The 15762-nt window shown below is 46.1% G+C and overlaps 1 long non-coding RNA gene across 2 annotated transcripts in view; it reads left to right on the forward strand.

The window, feature by feature from the left end:
- Positions 1–15407, forward strand: part of LOC115095980 — a 49868-nt gene extending 34461 nt beyond the window's left edge. Inside the window, exons 2-4 of one of the 2 annotated variants that reach the window (XR_003857930.1) lie at positions 8804–8904; positions 11480–11558; positions 11676–15407. This is a non-coding gene — a long non-coding RNA (uncharacterized LOC115095980). The remainder of the gene's footprint in view (positions 1–8803; positions 8905–11479; positions 11559–11675) is intronic. The other variant, XR_003857929.1, reaches the window with a different exon arrangement.
- Positions 15408–15762: the final 355 nt, after the last annotated feature.

The raw sequence follows: 15762 nt of genomic DNA on the forward strand, positions 1-15762 counted from the left end.
ATCATTCTCTTGTACTACATTAGACAAGTGGAAAGTGCCTCCACTTTAAGATAGACATCTCCAGTGCCACTCTACCTTACTGCAATACCCCTTATCCTTCATCTTAGGAGTCTGTCTTCCACTCATCATTGCAGCCAAACCCAGTATTTTGCATCTTGAGGGTCTTGCTGTCACTCTTCCTTGCTGTCATATCCCAGACTCTACACCTTGGGTGCTCTTCTCACTATGGGATACTGCTTTGCATCTTTCATGGTGCTTTGGAGTGTTGATGTCACTCTTTGTGCTGTTTTGTCCCTTCATTGGTGCCTTGGGCTTTTCCTGACACCTTTTCTACTTCGTCCCCTCTTCATGGTGTCTTAGGATGTTGATGCCACTCTTGATGCCACTTTGCTTCTCGTGCTGCCTTCTAGGGTTTATGCCACTGCTATTGATGCCCTCCTTTCAAGCCTTGTGATGTTCTTCCCTTCTTCCCGCTTCTTTGCCCTTCTGACAGTACCTTTGAGAACTCCTGCCCCTGCTGGCATCCATTTGCCCCTTTATGGTGCCTTGGGCTATTCATGCCACTTTTGGTCTCACTTTGCCACAGTCTCAGTGCCTTGGAGTTCTTTCCTCTTTCTGAAGTCTTCCCAAAGGTTTCCTTAGAATTGATGAGCAAACCCCAGTTCTGGAGCCCAAAATAGGCTGCAATGCTCCCCCCATAGACTTTAAGGGCAAATGAATGAACAAATAAAACACATTTTTTTTTCATTTTGAAACTAGTGAAACAAATTTAGGTGCCCATAAAATGAGTGAATGAACCCAACTGAATATTTTTCCTCGGCACATCCAACAATTGACAAGGGTCAAATATAAATTGTTGATGCTGATCTCCAATGGTCTTTGTGGCCTTGTGCCTGCCAGTTTTATTGCCTTTTTCAAGTTTTATCATCCTTCTAGGCCCTTGAGATCCAAATCATAGATTTTATTAGACGTTATTATATTGGACGAATCAAAGGAGCAGTTGCTTTTATATACAAGGGGGTGGATGCAATACCGTGCACTGCAGCTAGCGCACAGCTTAACATGTGATTGGGCGCACGTTTTGGATGTGCTGGCATAACGTTATGCCATGCTCAAGGGCTTTACTGGTAAAAACAAAAAATCCTGCTTTCTGTAATTCCTCCTCTTAGTATCATAGTGATACTAAGTAGGAGGATCCTCAGCAGATTCTGGCAAAAAAAAAAAAAAAGTCTGGGGTAAAAAAAGAATAATTCTGGGCACCCAATATTTTATTTATTTATTTAGTTATTTGAGTTTTTTCTATACCGGCATTCACGATGGGAATCACATCATGCCGGTTTACAAATAACAAGGAGTGGCAAAAAGGAAAATAATGAAAAGAACATTAACAAGTGCTAAGAGAAAAATAGCAGCTACAATAAAACAGGGATATAATACAACTTGGAATGGAGAAAAAGGCGATAGTAAATTAACAGTAATTTAACAGTGGAAAATAAAAGAATAACCTGCCATTTTAAAAGAGATTGTAAAATTGAGGAATTGTCAAAGTTGTTAATTATCCTGTTGGGTTTTTCTATAAACGCACAATATAAACGCACGGTCCAGGTCATGTATCTTGTGCGTGTATATTGTGCCAGTGTTATGGTTTTGAAGTGTTTGAGTGGATTCTTGGGTACTGTGGACGATGACCACGCCCATGGGGAGGAGCCCCGTGAAGGACCACAGTACTGGGCTAGACTCAGGACCCACAAATACTGAATTGTCTTTTATTATAGAGATGTAGGCCACCAGAGATGGCAGTAGTGAGCAGGTCCTGAAGTAGCAGTCCAGGGACCCTCGGCAGAGGGAACCCATCTCACCAAGATGATATAGGGAGGTTCCAGTGTAGGTTCCCCAGCACAGCAAAGCTGTAGATGAGATAGACTGAGAATAGATTACTCATTAGATGGTAGCTGTAATGTTGAAGGTTTCCACCAGGCAGAAATAGATGGTTCTAGACACCAAGGCAGGGAGAGCAGGCCCTCGAGGAGCGAGTAACTGATCCCAGTAAGGCACCTGAAAGAAGAGGAAGGGCCCCCGAGGAGCGGGTACCCAGGTTAGCAATTACCCTGAAGGCCAGAGAGAGAGAGAGCTTCCAGCGGCAGCACGGAAGCGGCAGAGCAGCGTAGACCGGACAAATCCAATCTTTGCTAACTCAACGAGCTAGCAAACAAGTGAAGGCTAAATACCTGGATGTTGTGATGTCACTCGAGGGGGACGCCCCCGAGGTTTGCGCCATAGCTGGAATAAAGCCGTGGGTAGCGCGGGCGCTCGCACCCTAGGAGGCCCTTCGTAGGAACATGGCGGAAGCCAACACCATAGCCGTTCCGGGGACACCGGAGAGAGCGGCTTGCAGACGCGGCGGTGGCCATCTTCCCAAGGCTAGTGGGGAGAGCAGAGAAAAAGGTGAGGCACAAGGGTCGAAGCCGCCTGAGACCAAACGGACGCAACAGCAGGAGAAAACGTACACTCGTACTGAGCGTCCGTTTTCCCAACCCGCACTGACAGTCACCTCTCCTGGGCACCCGATGCCGTGGAGGGGCTAGGGATGTACGATTTTCCCTAGCGCCTCCTTTTTAGCGCAACCCATCATTCAAATATTGCATCGAGTGCCCAGGAGAGGTGGCTGGGCATGTGTTAGGAAAACAGGCACTCAGCATTGCGCGCCCGTTTTCTGCGCACAGATATTGCATTGGCCCTAAGGTCGTGAACTTTGGAAACTTTTGCCAAGACCTGTAAAAGAAGAATCGTCCTTATTAAAATTAGTTAAAGGCTTTCTTTTTCAACAGGCTTTTAATTAAAAATACATTTTAACTGAGATCTCTGGCTGCTAAAATGGCAAGCTGATAATTAGTTTATATGGGTTCTGTTTGAGCTGTTTCAGATTTTCTTTTAATGTCATTGGTATTACTGGATTGAAGCCAGTTTAAAATGGTTTTTGCCTAATCATCTAAGAATATTTTGGTAGCGAAGATATGGCGTAAATTGCAGTATGGCAGAATGTGCAAGCTCACTGTGTTGTTATTATGAGTTGTTCATTTTGTTTTGTTTTACCTATATGTCATTTCTACTCATGCCTTGTTCTACCGTTTTATGTTTTTATTGTTTTATGATTATATGAATGTAATTTTAGTATCTGCTTAGAAATATTGATTTGTGGTATATACATTTTAATAAAGAAAGAAAGAAAGAAAAGTGATGCTATAGTTAACTGATAGAGTAAATTTAAATCTCTAGCATATCAAGGGAGGTAAGCAGCATGAGGATTAGCCGCTGAGCTCTGAGTGGCTTCTTTCCCAGTGTTGCCTGACATATTCATGGGCTCCCTCTTGTATTCCAGCCCAAGCAAACCAGCGCAAGAGCAGAAGGTCCTTCTCTATACAACCGTGCAACCAGAGACATTTAGGGGTCATTTCCAACGATATCGCACGCGAAAAGGGACTTTTCGCGTGCGATATCTAGATCGGGGCGGAGACCACACTGAAAGGGGAGGAGTCAGGGTGGAGTCCACACCTGAAGGGGAAGAGTCTGAACGGCCTCGGGGCGGACTCCGCGATGACTTCGCTGACGGTGAAAGGTAAGACTCCTTATCGCCGCCAGTATCGCCCCCAATAGCAGCACCTTTCACGGTGGCACTATTGGGGGCGAAAGCCGGCAGCAATAGCACCGCAGAGGTGCGATCACTGCCAGCTTTCGCAGGCCCGTCCCCGTTACCGCCGGATTTTCTAAGTTCTGCGACCTTAGAAAATCCAGGCCTTATAGAGATTAGGGGGAAGGGGCACAAAGGAAATAGTTGTGTTGATATTTTTTTTTTTTTTTTAAATGTGTGAGAAAATAAATAGAAAAATAGGACCTTACATTTTAGGGCAAATCGCTCCTGAAATATGACTAAAATAGGTATACAATAGCCATGACCTCTTCCCTGGATCCCTCTTCCCCGCTCAAGGATCTCCGGGACCTTCTCCCAGACCTGTTTTGAAAAAGGTTTGCCTACCCCTGTCCTATTGGAACCTAGTCTTTCTTGAATAGGCAAGTAAAATTGGTAATTCAGAATGCCTTCTATAATCTTCAATTCTTAAGTAAAGTAAAACCATATTTGGCCTCAGCTCCAGTACTAGTGGGACTGGATTATTGTAACGCCATGTAACTTGGTTTACCCGATTCTAGAGCATTTACAGATAATGCAAAACACCACAGCAAGGGTTTGAATGGGCTCGACTCAGAGACCATATAACAGCTGCCTATAGCCTCAAGATATAAGTTTAATATTGTGGCTACAATCAATAAGATTTTAGGCAGGAATACCCCAGGATATATGAGCGTATACATAAAATTATATAAAACTTCTAAACACTAAGGTCTTCAAGCCAAAACTTGCCCAATATTCTTTCTACACACTTTGTTCATTTAGAGGAAACCCGTAGTAGAGTTTTTATTTTGGCAAACCCAGAGCTGTGGAACACACTTCTTGATGATATCAGAACATTTATTGATTTTCAATCATTCAAGATAAAAATGAAAGCTCGTTTGTTTACTAGGCTTATAATCTTGAGTGAAGCAAATAACAAGGCAGATTAATTATGTTGGCGAGTGAGCACAAGATTCATAAAGTCAAGGGGCAGGTGTGGGAGATGAAAGATCACAAGAACAGTTCGCTGCATAGTCCATTACTGTATTATATGTGAAGCAGGCCTGATATGTATTTTTGTATTACTGTATATCACCTGGAATTTACGAAAGTGTGGCTTATAAATACATCGAAAAAGAAACAAGAAAACAAGAGTTGTCACTTCTTGGCCCTGAAGGCCGGATAATTGTTGTGCTGCGCTCACCATGCTACCAGCTCCGCACTCACGCTTCTCACTGTGTGTCAGGGCTCTGATTGAACCTGATTTTTTATTTCGCAGTAACAAGTTAAGCGGCATCATCTTCTTTGCTGTCAAGCACCATCTTCCATTCCCTCCTTCAGACGCTTCCAGATGGGTAATTGCTTCAGTAATCTCGAAGCTCTTCTGTTCCTCAACCTTTTCAGTGCTAAGACCCTGGAAACAAAAACCCTTTTAGCACGCTGAGAAAATGTGACTTTAATATTTTCTGTTTTGGGCCCCTTCTGCCTCCAGAAGTGCCTGCATCGGTGGCCGCTCTGTAGATGGGTACTCAGTACGTCATGCCTGAAATGGAGAATGCTGCATTGTCCTCCTTTATGGAAGAGGCTTCGCAACCTCTTAATATTAAGCTACAATTGCATAGCCCCCATATAAACTGTTATCATTTTTAGTTTTATTTTCCATGTGGTTTTTCTTTTTTTGTGGTGGGAGAGTTTTGTTTCTGTCATTTTAGCACATGCCTCGAACTCTGGAAGGTACAGGAAATAAATGTGTTAAATAAATAAATAAATAAATAAATAAATAAAATGGAAAGAGCAAAATGACATTTAATTGGTGGGTTTTTTTGTATCATTTAGGATGAGAAACAACAGAATGATATGGCAAATGTTGTTATTTCCCTATCACTTTGAAACCATAGTACATCCCTAGTAAACTGCTTGATGCACTGGTTAATTCTCTTTATAACCAAGTTTGGTACTATTAGTGGAGTCAAACCGAAGACTTAATTACAGTGAGGCACTATAACCATTTTGTTTTGGGGCTTAGTAGTTTCCTGCCCTATTGGGCTTCCAGCTCAGACAGACTTCCCCCTCCCCCCCTTCTATAGCTCCATCAGTTTTCAACCAGCCATGGGGAAGGGGGCAGAGAGGAGGGCTGGGATTCAAAGCAACATGCAAAGTGTTGAATTAAAAAAAACCACCTGCTCCTCACTGGTCCACATTTTGAAAGGGAATTACAGCAAGGAGCTTCCCTTTCAAAACACCTGCGGGCCTTCGGAGTTTTACTACTAACTTGGGTACCCGCTCCTCGGGGGCCCTCTGTTCTATTTTCAGGTGCCATTCAGGGGAGGAGCTCCGTGAGGAGCCACAGCCCCGGGCTAGACTCCACACACAAAACACCAGAATTGAACTCTTTTATTATACAGCTTGAAGAGAGCCACCAGGTGGCAGTGGTGAGTTATAGTCTCAGGGACCTCGGCAGAGGGAGCCCTTCTCTCCTTGGTGACGTCAGTGGGTTCCACAGCAAGGAGTTCCTGTGGATGAGACAGATGAGATATTAGAGTACTCACTCGGTGTTAGCTGTTATGGATGCGATTCCACCAGATAGCTGTCTTAGGTACAGGCACTGAGGCAGGGAGAGCAGGCCCTCGAGGAGCAAGTACCTGTTCCCTGAATGGCACCTGAAAATAGAACAGAGGGCCCCCGAGGAGTGGGTACCCAAGTTAGTAGTAAAACTCCGAAGGGCAGAAGGAGAGCTTCCTGCAGGCAGCAGGGAAGCGGCAGAGTAGCGCAGACAGGAACAGTTCGAGTCTATTCGAGCCTTTGCCAACTCAATGAGCTAGCAATCTTGAGAAGTAGATATACCCGAATTGGCGTGACGTCAGATGAGGGAACGCCCTCGAGGTTCGCGCCACTGGGCGTACTTAGACATGGGTTGCGCGAGTGGGCGCACCCTAGCAGGTAACTAGGAGGAGCAATGGCGTATGGCTGCACCATAGCTGTTCCGGAGATGCCAGGGAGGTCGACTTGACGACGCTGCGGTAGCCATCTTGCCCAGGTAAGCGGGAGAAGCTGAGATAAGGGTGCAACAAGTGGGGCGAAGCTGTCGAAGAGCGACGGACGCAACAGATACAGACCTTCAGATACCTTAAAGGTTTTAATGATGCACAATCGTCAAACCTTTTCCACTGGAAAGAAATCAGTAAAACTTGTGGTCATGAAATGAAACTCAGGGAGGACGACTCAGAACCAACGTCAGGAAATATTTCTTTATGGAGAGGGTGGTGAATGCCTGGAAAACCCTTCCAGAGGAGATGGTGAAGATGAAAAAGGTGAAGGAATTTAAAGGGGTATGGGATAAACACTGTGGATCCCTAAAGGCTAGAGGATGGAAATAAAGAAAAGAGTGCATGGGGGTAACTTGCTGCTGCAGCTGTTAGTACCTTTAACCAATAAGCCTTGATACTGTTAGTGCAACTCCATCTCTGCTTTAATGGCAGTGGGAAAGGGGGAATTGGATTCAGACATCAAGCCAACGAGGGCCCCGACTTTTACGGTTTGGTGAACAAATAAACATGGGGTAACTTGCTGATGCAGCTTTTACTATCCTTAATCACTAATCCTGTACTTTTGATGCAATTCCAACATTGCTCTCTGCTTCCACAGCAAGGGGTATGGGAAATTGGATTCAGGCAGCATCGAAGGACCCTGACTTTTACTGTTTGGGAAAATGATAAGTATGGGGCTAACCAGCACAGTGCAGCAGATACTGGCATAAACTTGCTGGGCAGACTGGATAGATCATTTTGGCCCTTTTCTTCCATCATTTCTATGTTTCTATGAAATATTTTCTTCTTTTTTTGGGACATTTTTTAAAATTTTTATAAGAGTTTTAAATTATTGGGTATTCTTTTTGCCAGCTGTTTTGGAATGTTTATTCCTTCTCTGAGTATAGTTTTATATATTTTATATTTTTTATGTTTTATGTGGAATGTTGATGTTTGCTTTATTCCATTGTTGCACTGCATACAAAGTCTGGCTTGTTCTAGATTCAAGTTGAGTTTGCCTGCATGTTTCTCTTTATATTTTATTGTCTTTTTATTCTGTGTTTGGTGAGAGTTTGTCTGTGTTCTGTATGTGTGACCAAGACAAAGTATTTTGCTAGCATGTAGTTTCTATGTCAAGTTCTATAGCAATTTGGCTTGTTCTAGTTTCCTGACGGGCGGTGTACTGATCTTATAGGGTCTAGTGTAATATTTGCTGTGTTGCCTTTTCATATGTAGGGTTGTTACTATTTGAGTGCTGGCAGTTAGTGCTATATACTGGTTTGGAAGGTTTACTTTATTGTCGTGTGGACTGTATTTGTTCCATGATTCTTTGGGCCCCTGCTCATCATAGCATGAATTACATAATCAGGCTCCCCATGGTACAAATTCAGGCCTGAATAGGTCAGTGCTCTGCAACCTGTGAAGTGTGAACCTATTGCTAAGGGGAGACTACACATTAATATGTATGTACTAAAAATAGTGCATAACCAGCTTAAATGAGGGAGCAAATAAGGCCTTATCTTGTACATGATAAATAGCATGATTTGCTCTTCGCAGTCATTAGTCGCCATGGCCTCATTAATGCCAAAACTTTAAACTGCATCCAAAAATCCCCATGCTAACTAGCCCAAAATAAAAGGAAAGTCTAGCACTGGGATATCCCCACCCTCCAGCAAAACATGGAAAGGGGCTCTGAGTCCTGATGTCCCCAACCCATCCACCCCACCCACCCCCGGCCCCAAGAAAAAGGGGTTTCTGAGCTCCAGCCTTCCTGCCACCAGTGTTACCATATGGGCTGTTTTCACATGCAGTTAGCCTACTTTTTCTGAGCGTGTACAGGAAATCTTTTTGGCTGCGGGATTTTGGACTTTTTTTTTTTTCGGCGTGTGCGGTTTTTTTTGGGGGGGGGGGGGGGGCGACTTGCCGGAAGGGGATCAGAGTGGGCGGGGCAAACAGCCTTAAAGCCGGAAGTGCTTCCCTTTCGTTAATGCGTCACAAGCCACAGCATGGGGGACAGGCGGCGACGGCATAGCGCGAAACGGGCGGGAAACGGGTGAGAGGAAGCAGGAGCGCTTGTGCCGTCTGCCATCTTGCTTGTATTTTTACACAGGTGTGGGAGCAGAAAGTATAAGAAGAGTGGGTGCTGGTCAGCGAGGGACGACGCCCCCACCTCTGCCGCCGTTCTTGCAGTAATGTCATACAAGAGACAAGGTATAACAAAGGGGGGCTTTTTTGTTTATTTTTTTCATGACAGGAACAGAGTAAACAGTAATAATCTCTCCTCTCCCAGTCATATTCTGAAAGTCAGTTTATCAAACCCGTTGTCCAAAGTGCTCAGGTGTTGGTGTATTCTCACAAAGTTTTCATCACTGCCAATTCTCGGGGCTCCTTTCCCTACTCTGTAGCTGCTGCCATTGAAGCCTGTCTTAGCAGTGCAAGTGGAGCCGGGTCAGACCTAGCACGGAGCCTCCCAGGTAGGATAGGGCCTAGGGGCTGAGGCCTGTTCCCTGGAGATCCCGCGTTCCAGGGGACTGCACTGGGGCTCTTTGGTTTTTCAATGCTGGGGTAAGGATGGGTGACACTCTCCTTGTTGTGAGTGAACGGTTTAGTGGACCCTTGGGCCGACCTGTGAGAGACTGGGGAGAGGTGTACTACAGTCTCTGATGAGTGACAGGTCAGGAGGCGGATACCAGGCAGGAGCTGGACGTGAGCTTCACTCTGGAAGCTGGTGCTCCCCCGGGAGGAGCCCGGCCACTGGGACTTAGGAAATCATGGAGGCTGGAGCTGGAGCAGGCAGGCAGGGATCAGGAGTCAGGCAGGAACTGAAGCAGGCAAGGACTGAAGCGAGCAGGAACTGAAGCAGAGCTGGCTACTGGAACCAGACAGGAGCTGAAGCAGGATTGGCTACTGGAACCAGACAGGAGCTGAAGCAGGACTGGCTACTGGAACCAGACAGGAGCTGAAGCAGGACTGGCTACTGGAGCCAGACAGGAGCTGAAGAAGGACTGGCTACTGGAACCAGACAGGAGCTGAAGAAGGACTGGCTACTGGAACCAGACAGGAGCTGAAGCAGGACTGGCTACTGGAACCAGACAAGAGCTGAAGCAGGACTGGCTACTGGAACCAGACAGGAGCTGAAGCAGGACTGGCTACTGGAACCAGACAGGAGCTGAAGAAGGACTGGCTACTGGAACCAGACAGGAGCTGAAGCAGGACTGGCTACTGGAACCAGACAGGAGCTGAAGCAGGACTGGCTACTGGAACCAGACAGGAGCTGAAGCAGGACTGGCTACTGAACCAAGCTGGAACTGAAGCAGAACAGGTTACTGCAAGCAAGCCGACAGAAGCAAGACTTGGGCACGGAGTGAAACAAGTCTCAGGCAAGAACGGAGCTGCTAATGCAATAGCACACTCCGGGGCACGGAGCAACTGAGAACCGCAAGGAACCCTGTTGCAATGCAAAGTCCTGGGCTCCGCGGCAGCCTTACATAGGCCGCGGCTTCTGATGTCATGGATAGGGCGGAGCTTCTCGTGGCGAGAAACGGCCTTCATAAGCGCGGACTGCACGCGCGCGCCTAGGGAGAAGGCGTCCAGGCAGGGCTTCTCGGTGGCGTCCTCCCCGCGGGGATGCCGCAAAACAGGGCGCAGACCCTCGGAGATGGGCCGGGACCAAGGAGGTAAGGGCCTAGTCGCGGCTGCCGCGACTGGGACCGCAACACTCCTGGCAAAAAAACATTTTGTATATGTTTCTTTAGTCAAATGTTCTGTACATTTGGGGGTAGATTTTCAAAAAACGCGAATAGGCGTACTTTTGCTGGCGCATCAGGCGCCAGCAAAAGTACGCTGGATTTTAGTGGATACGCGCGGAGCCGCGCGTATCCACTAAAATCCTGGATCGGCGCGCGCAAGGCTATGAATTCTGTATAGCCGGCGCGCGCCGAGCCGCGCTGGCCTACCCCCCGTTCCCTCCAAGGTCGCTCCGAAATCGGAGCGGCCTTGGAGGGAATCCTCTAACGCCCTCCCCTCATCTTCCCCTCCCTTCCTCTACCTAACCCACCCGCCCGGCACTGTCTACACCACCCCCTTACCTTTCTCCGGGGATTTATGCCTCCCGGAGGGAGAAGTAAATCCCCGCGCGCCAGCGGGCCTCCTGCGTGCCGGGCCGCAACCTGGGGGCGGGTACGGAGGGCGCGGCCACGCCCCGGACCGCCCCGGGCCGTAGCCACGCCCCCGTACTCGCCCCCAAAACGCTGCCGACACGCCCCCGAAACGCCGCGACGACCGGGCCCGCCCCCCGACACGCCCCCCTCGGAGAACCCCGGGACTTACGCGAGTCCCGGGGCTCTGCGCGCGCCGGTAGGCCTATGTAAAATAGGCTCACCGGCGCGCAGGGCCCTGCTCGCCTAAATCCGCTCGGTTTTGGCGGATTTAGGCGAGCAGGGCTCTGAAAGTCCGCCCCTATGTATGAAGTTAACAATATTATGAAAATTCCATGTCACGTTATATATTGTTATATAGGTGTCACAGCAGTCAATATATATACCCATTAGTTCCAGTCTGCAGAATATTGTACTTGATTTAGCCTTTCTTTAATTTGTGCAGGCACAATAGCATGAAACGTTTTATAAGTGTGTTGATAATCCTTAGTAGATTTCTTTAGCATAAGCAACCAGATCACCATTTATTGCTACCTTTACAGAAATTCGCTTACATGAGTGTATAATTTTTAAATAAAATCTCTAAACTGTTATTTCACTTTATTTATTGTTTGGTTTTATTGTTGTAGCTGAGTGTACCTCTCAAGGATAAATGGTCAAAATGCAAGAAGTACTTGGAGGTGTTGGATGAAAACTGAAAACCGAGAGGTAATAGCTGCTGTGATTCATGTCACTGTCATAAGTGCTTATGAGTGTACGATTTTTGACAATTTCAAAACAATTTCTAAACTGTTCTTATTTAACCCTTTCTTTTTATTATTTTAGCTGAGTGTACCTCTCGTGGGAAAATGGTCAGATTACGAGAGGCGTTATTGTGAATCTTGGGAGAGAGAAGACGCATTGAAAGGACGGATCATGAAAGTTCCAGGCGAAGCTCCAAAAGCGTGCCGCAAATGCCGCGATGCCAAGTTCATGCTCACACGGATCGATTTTAAAAGCCCTACGCCCACCAAAGCCGGGAGATAAGGGCATGGCTTGGCCTGGCGCACGCCGGGGGGGGGTACGCGCATACCTCCCGGTACACGCATGAAACATTTTCTCACCAAAAGGGGTGGGGCGTGGATGAGGTCTGGGCAGGGCGTGAGCAGGACATGGGCAGGCTGGGACTGCACCAGGAAGACAGCGTGTAAGTAGCTGCGGGCTCCCCCAACTGCATAACTTCTGCTATGGACGGCGTGTAAGTCGTGTAACAAAACAAACGAGGCCGCTCAGCGAGGTTTTAAGGCTAGGGGCTAATAGGGTAAAAGAGAGGCAAGTTAGCTAGGGGCTTTAGGAAGTCCTCTCCATCCCTGGGGAGAACTGGGGGCAAACTGGGAAAAAAAAAAGGTCTATTGCGTCGTTGCTCGTACCTACTAAAATTCCCCCCACTTATGCGCTCAAGACGGCATTCGTGTGCACATGCACACGTCAACATAAAATCATGCAAGCACGTGCACGCAGATAACCAATTTTGTAACACCCGTGTATGTTATAAAATCGGCGTGTCCATGTGCGTGCTCCAGCTAATGCACACACACGTGCACATGCACGCAGATCTTAAATTGTACTTCATAGGACGGACTTGACATCTCACAGCTCAAATGACAAGCACCGCCGCAATGCAGCACTGTAGTGTTTTCTAGCATGCAAAATCTTTTTGATATGGATCGACTGTTACGATTCGTGGACCCACGTGATAGTATAACAGCCTTACCCAAGTTAGGTACACACCGAGGTTCGGCCGAGGTGGCCAAGACACAGAATTCGATACGTAGTCCGGGTCAGAGGCAGGGGGCAGGCAAGCAGAATACAATAGTCAGTCCGGGTCAGAGGCAGGCAGCAGGCAAACAATCCTAAGGGCAGTCCAGGTCCGAGGCAGGCAGCAGACAAACAATCCGAAGGAACAGTCCGGGTCTCAAGAAAAATACAGAATCTCCCACAAAAGCACCAGCACAAGCAAGCCTGTAGCTGAGGCATTGCTGGCGCTGAAACGCCGGGTTAAATACCCATTTTCCCACGCTGGCGCAGGGTCCTTCGGGAGACGTCAGCGTAAGGGGAGGAGCTTTGCCGAGCTGATTTGCGCACCGCTGCCCACAAGGAGTAAGAGCATCATGACGGGAGGGATCTCTCGATTGCCAGGTACGGGTCTGCGCCGCAACATTGACATCATAAAGTAACTGATAATAGCATTAACTTTCTGATCTTAAATTAGCTATGCACGTTGCATGCCATTCAAGTATATCAACAGTAGATCACATGGAGGAATTAGTTAGTGATATATCTGGAAAAGACCTAACAGTCCATCATACAAAATGCACATCTTTGATTAAGCATGTTCTCAGTCCATCGATACAGGTAGATTTATTGCAGGAATTAAATGATGTACTATAATCACTTATCATTGATGAAAGTACCAATATAACAAGCAGACAACTATGCATCATGGTTCTTTTCTACAGTTCTAGAATGCGTGTAGTTGTAACTATTTTTATTGGTATGATTTTGATAGAGACCAAAACAGCGGAAGTAATTTTTACAGCATTAATCAAGTTCCTGAATGATAAGAAACTATCAAGTGATAAGTGCATAGGGCTTGCAACAGATGGATGTAAAACAATGTCCGGCAATACAAGTTCAGTCATAGCAAGGTTCAGGGAGATAAATCCTATAGTTGTTCATATCAAGTGTATTTACCATTCCATACAGCTATGTTCTTCATATGCTCTTAAAATAATGTCTCGCAATGTCAAATTCATGGTATCTGAAACATACAACTGGTTCTCGCTTAGTACTGTTCGCCAAAAGAAGCATAGAAGTTGGCGAAGAGCCCTGAAGATTTTGAAGTTGTCTGATACAAGATGGCTTTCAATCACTCATTGTGTTCAATGCGTTTAGACCAGTATGAAGAACTAAAGCTTCACTTTCAGCTAGTGAAAGATACAGAAAAGAATTACACTGCAGAACTGCTATTTCAGATGTACTGTGCACCCGAAAACAAGCTGTATCTTGTATTTCTACGACCGATACTAAACCAGCTGTCAGGAGTGAACAAACTGTTCGAACTTGAAAAAAGTATTTTGATTAAATTGATTGAAGAATGAATAGGCTTGCCTCGCACTATTATGGCGCGGGTGATGCGGCTAGCTGCTGTTAATACCTTGACAGCAGTACTAGCTTATGATATTGACACGAAGTCAATCATCTACCAATTGGTGCAGTTAATTTTGGGATTGAATTTCATGTTATGTTAGTGGACATGAATATGGAACAGTCTCCAGTAGCAGAGGATATTAAGATAAGATGCCGAGCCTATCTCATTGAAATATTGAGGCAGATGCAGAAAAGACTTCCCCCAAATGTCCAACTGTTGGAATCCTTAGCTGATTTGAGCCCATCATTGGTTCTCAGTCTGAAAAGACCAACTCTGTCTAAGCTCTCGTTTTTGTCACTGTCTACTAGAAAAGAAAACCTTGGGTTACTTGAACAACAGTGGAATAAACTTCAATTAATATCATGATTTGAATGTAGAAAAATTCTGGGCCGATGTCATCAACGATTCAGATGCAGCAGAGGAACATGACTTATATGAAACAAGTCATTTTGCCTTATCACTTTTGTCATTGCCTTTCAGCAATGCCGCCGTTGCAAGAACTTTTTCTCAGATGAACCTTATCAAAACAAAACTGAGAAACAGGATGCAACAAGAACTACTGGCGGCTATATTACACATTCATGCATATATGTCCGGTAAAAAATTTGTGCTGTAACAGTTTCGAGCCAACACATCTATGCTGATTCATTTTACATTCGATATGTACAGATGTAATGGCAACACTGAACATGACAACCTAGATTTTTAGGGAGTGCTTCTATACCTCAAGAACTGACTGCCACCGCTGAGCCTCAACCATCTCCTGCCCATGCCCCATATTTGTCCACACGCTTTTCAAACCCAAACTGTGTGCGAGAATTTGCCATCTGCACAGTGCATACATGTTTTTTTTAACTATGTCTTGCACTTGCTTTTAAAATATTGCACTGAATGTGCAGGGGTCAGCAGGGCTGGGGCAAGAATATTTAGTGCCCTAGGGGGGGGTAGAGTCCCCAACCTGGACTTGCTTCTAATACATCTTGAATGGCGCAGCTCTCAGAAGAGCCTTATGTTAGGGCAACACTGAACATGACAGCCTTGTTTTGTAGACTTTTCTAGCAATATTTTTAAACTTTTTAATATACATTTAATTCTGTAAACTTGTCAGCATGCAGTGCATGAATCTGTGTACCATCGTGCGTAATAAAAATTGTTTTTGCAACTTTTGAGTTCTGGGCTACTTTTGGGCTAGATATGGTGATTGGGCTCTAAAAATGTTTGGCATTTCGCAACCCTGCCTTTCACCAAGAATAAGGGCCTTCAACCCACATTCCCCACCAAAGGAACTCAGAGATCCCTTCCATACGGGCCGATACAGTAAAGGTCGCTCTCCTGTGCGCGCGATTCAGGAGGGAAGAATATGCTAATGAGGGCCCATGGTAAAAAGAGGCGCTAGGGGCACTAGCGCGTCCCTAGCGCCTCTTTTTTGACGGGAGCGGCGGCTGTCAGCGGGTTTGACAGCCGACAATCAATTTTGCCGGCATCGGTTCTCAAACCCGCTGACAGCCACGGGTTCGGAAAATGGATGCAGCATAATTGAGCGTCCATCTTCCGACCCGCGGGCTGCAGGCTGATTTTAAATTTTTATTTTAAATTTTTTTAATTTTTGGGGCCTCCGACTTAATATCGCTATAATATTAAATCGGAGGATGTACAGAAAAGCAGTTTTTTCTGCTTTTTTGTACACTTCCCCGGCGCCGGCAGAAATTAACACCAGCCTTT

This window comes from Rhinatrema bivittatum, chromosome 7 (assembly GCF_901001135.1).
Source record: "Rhinatrema bivittatum chromosome 7, aRhiBiv1.1, whole genome shotgun sequence".
Lineage (NCBI taxonomy): Eukaryota > Metazoa > Chordata > Amphibia > Gymnophiona > Rhinatrematidae > Rhinatrema > Rhinatrema bivittatum.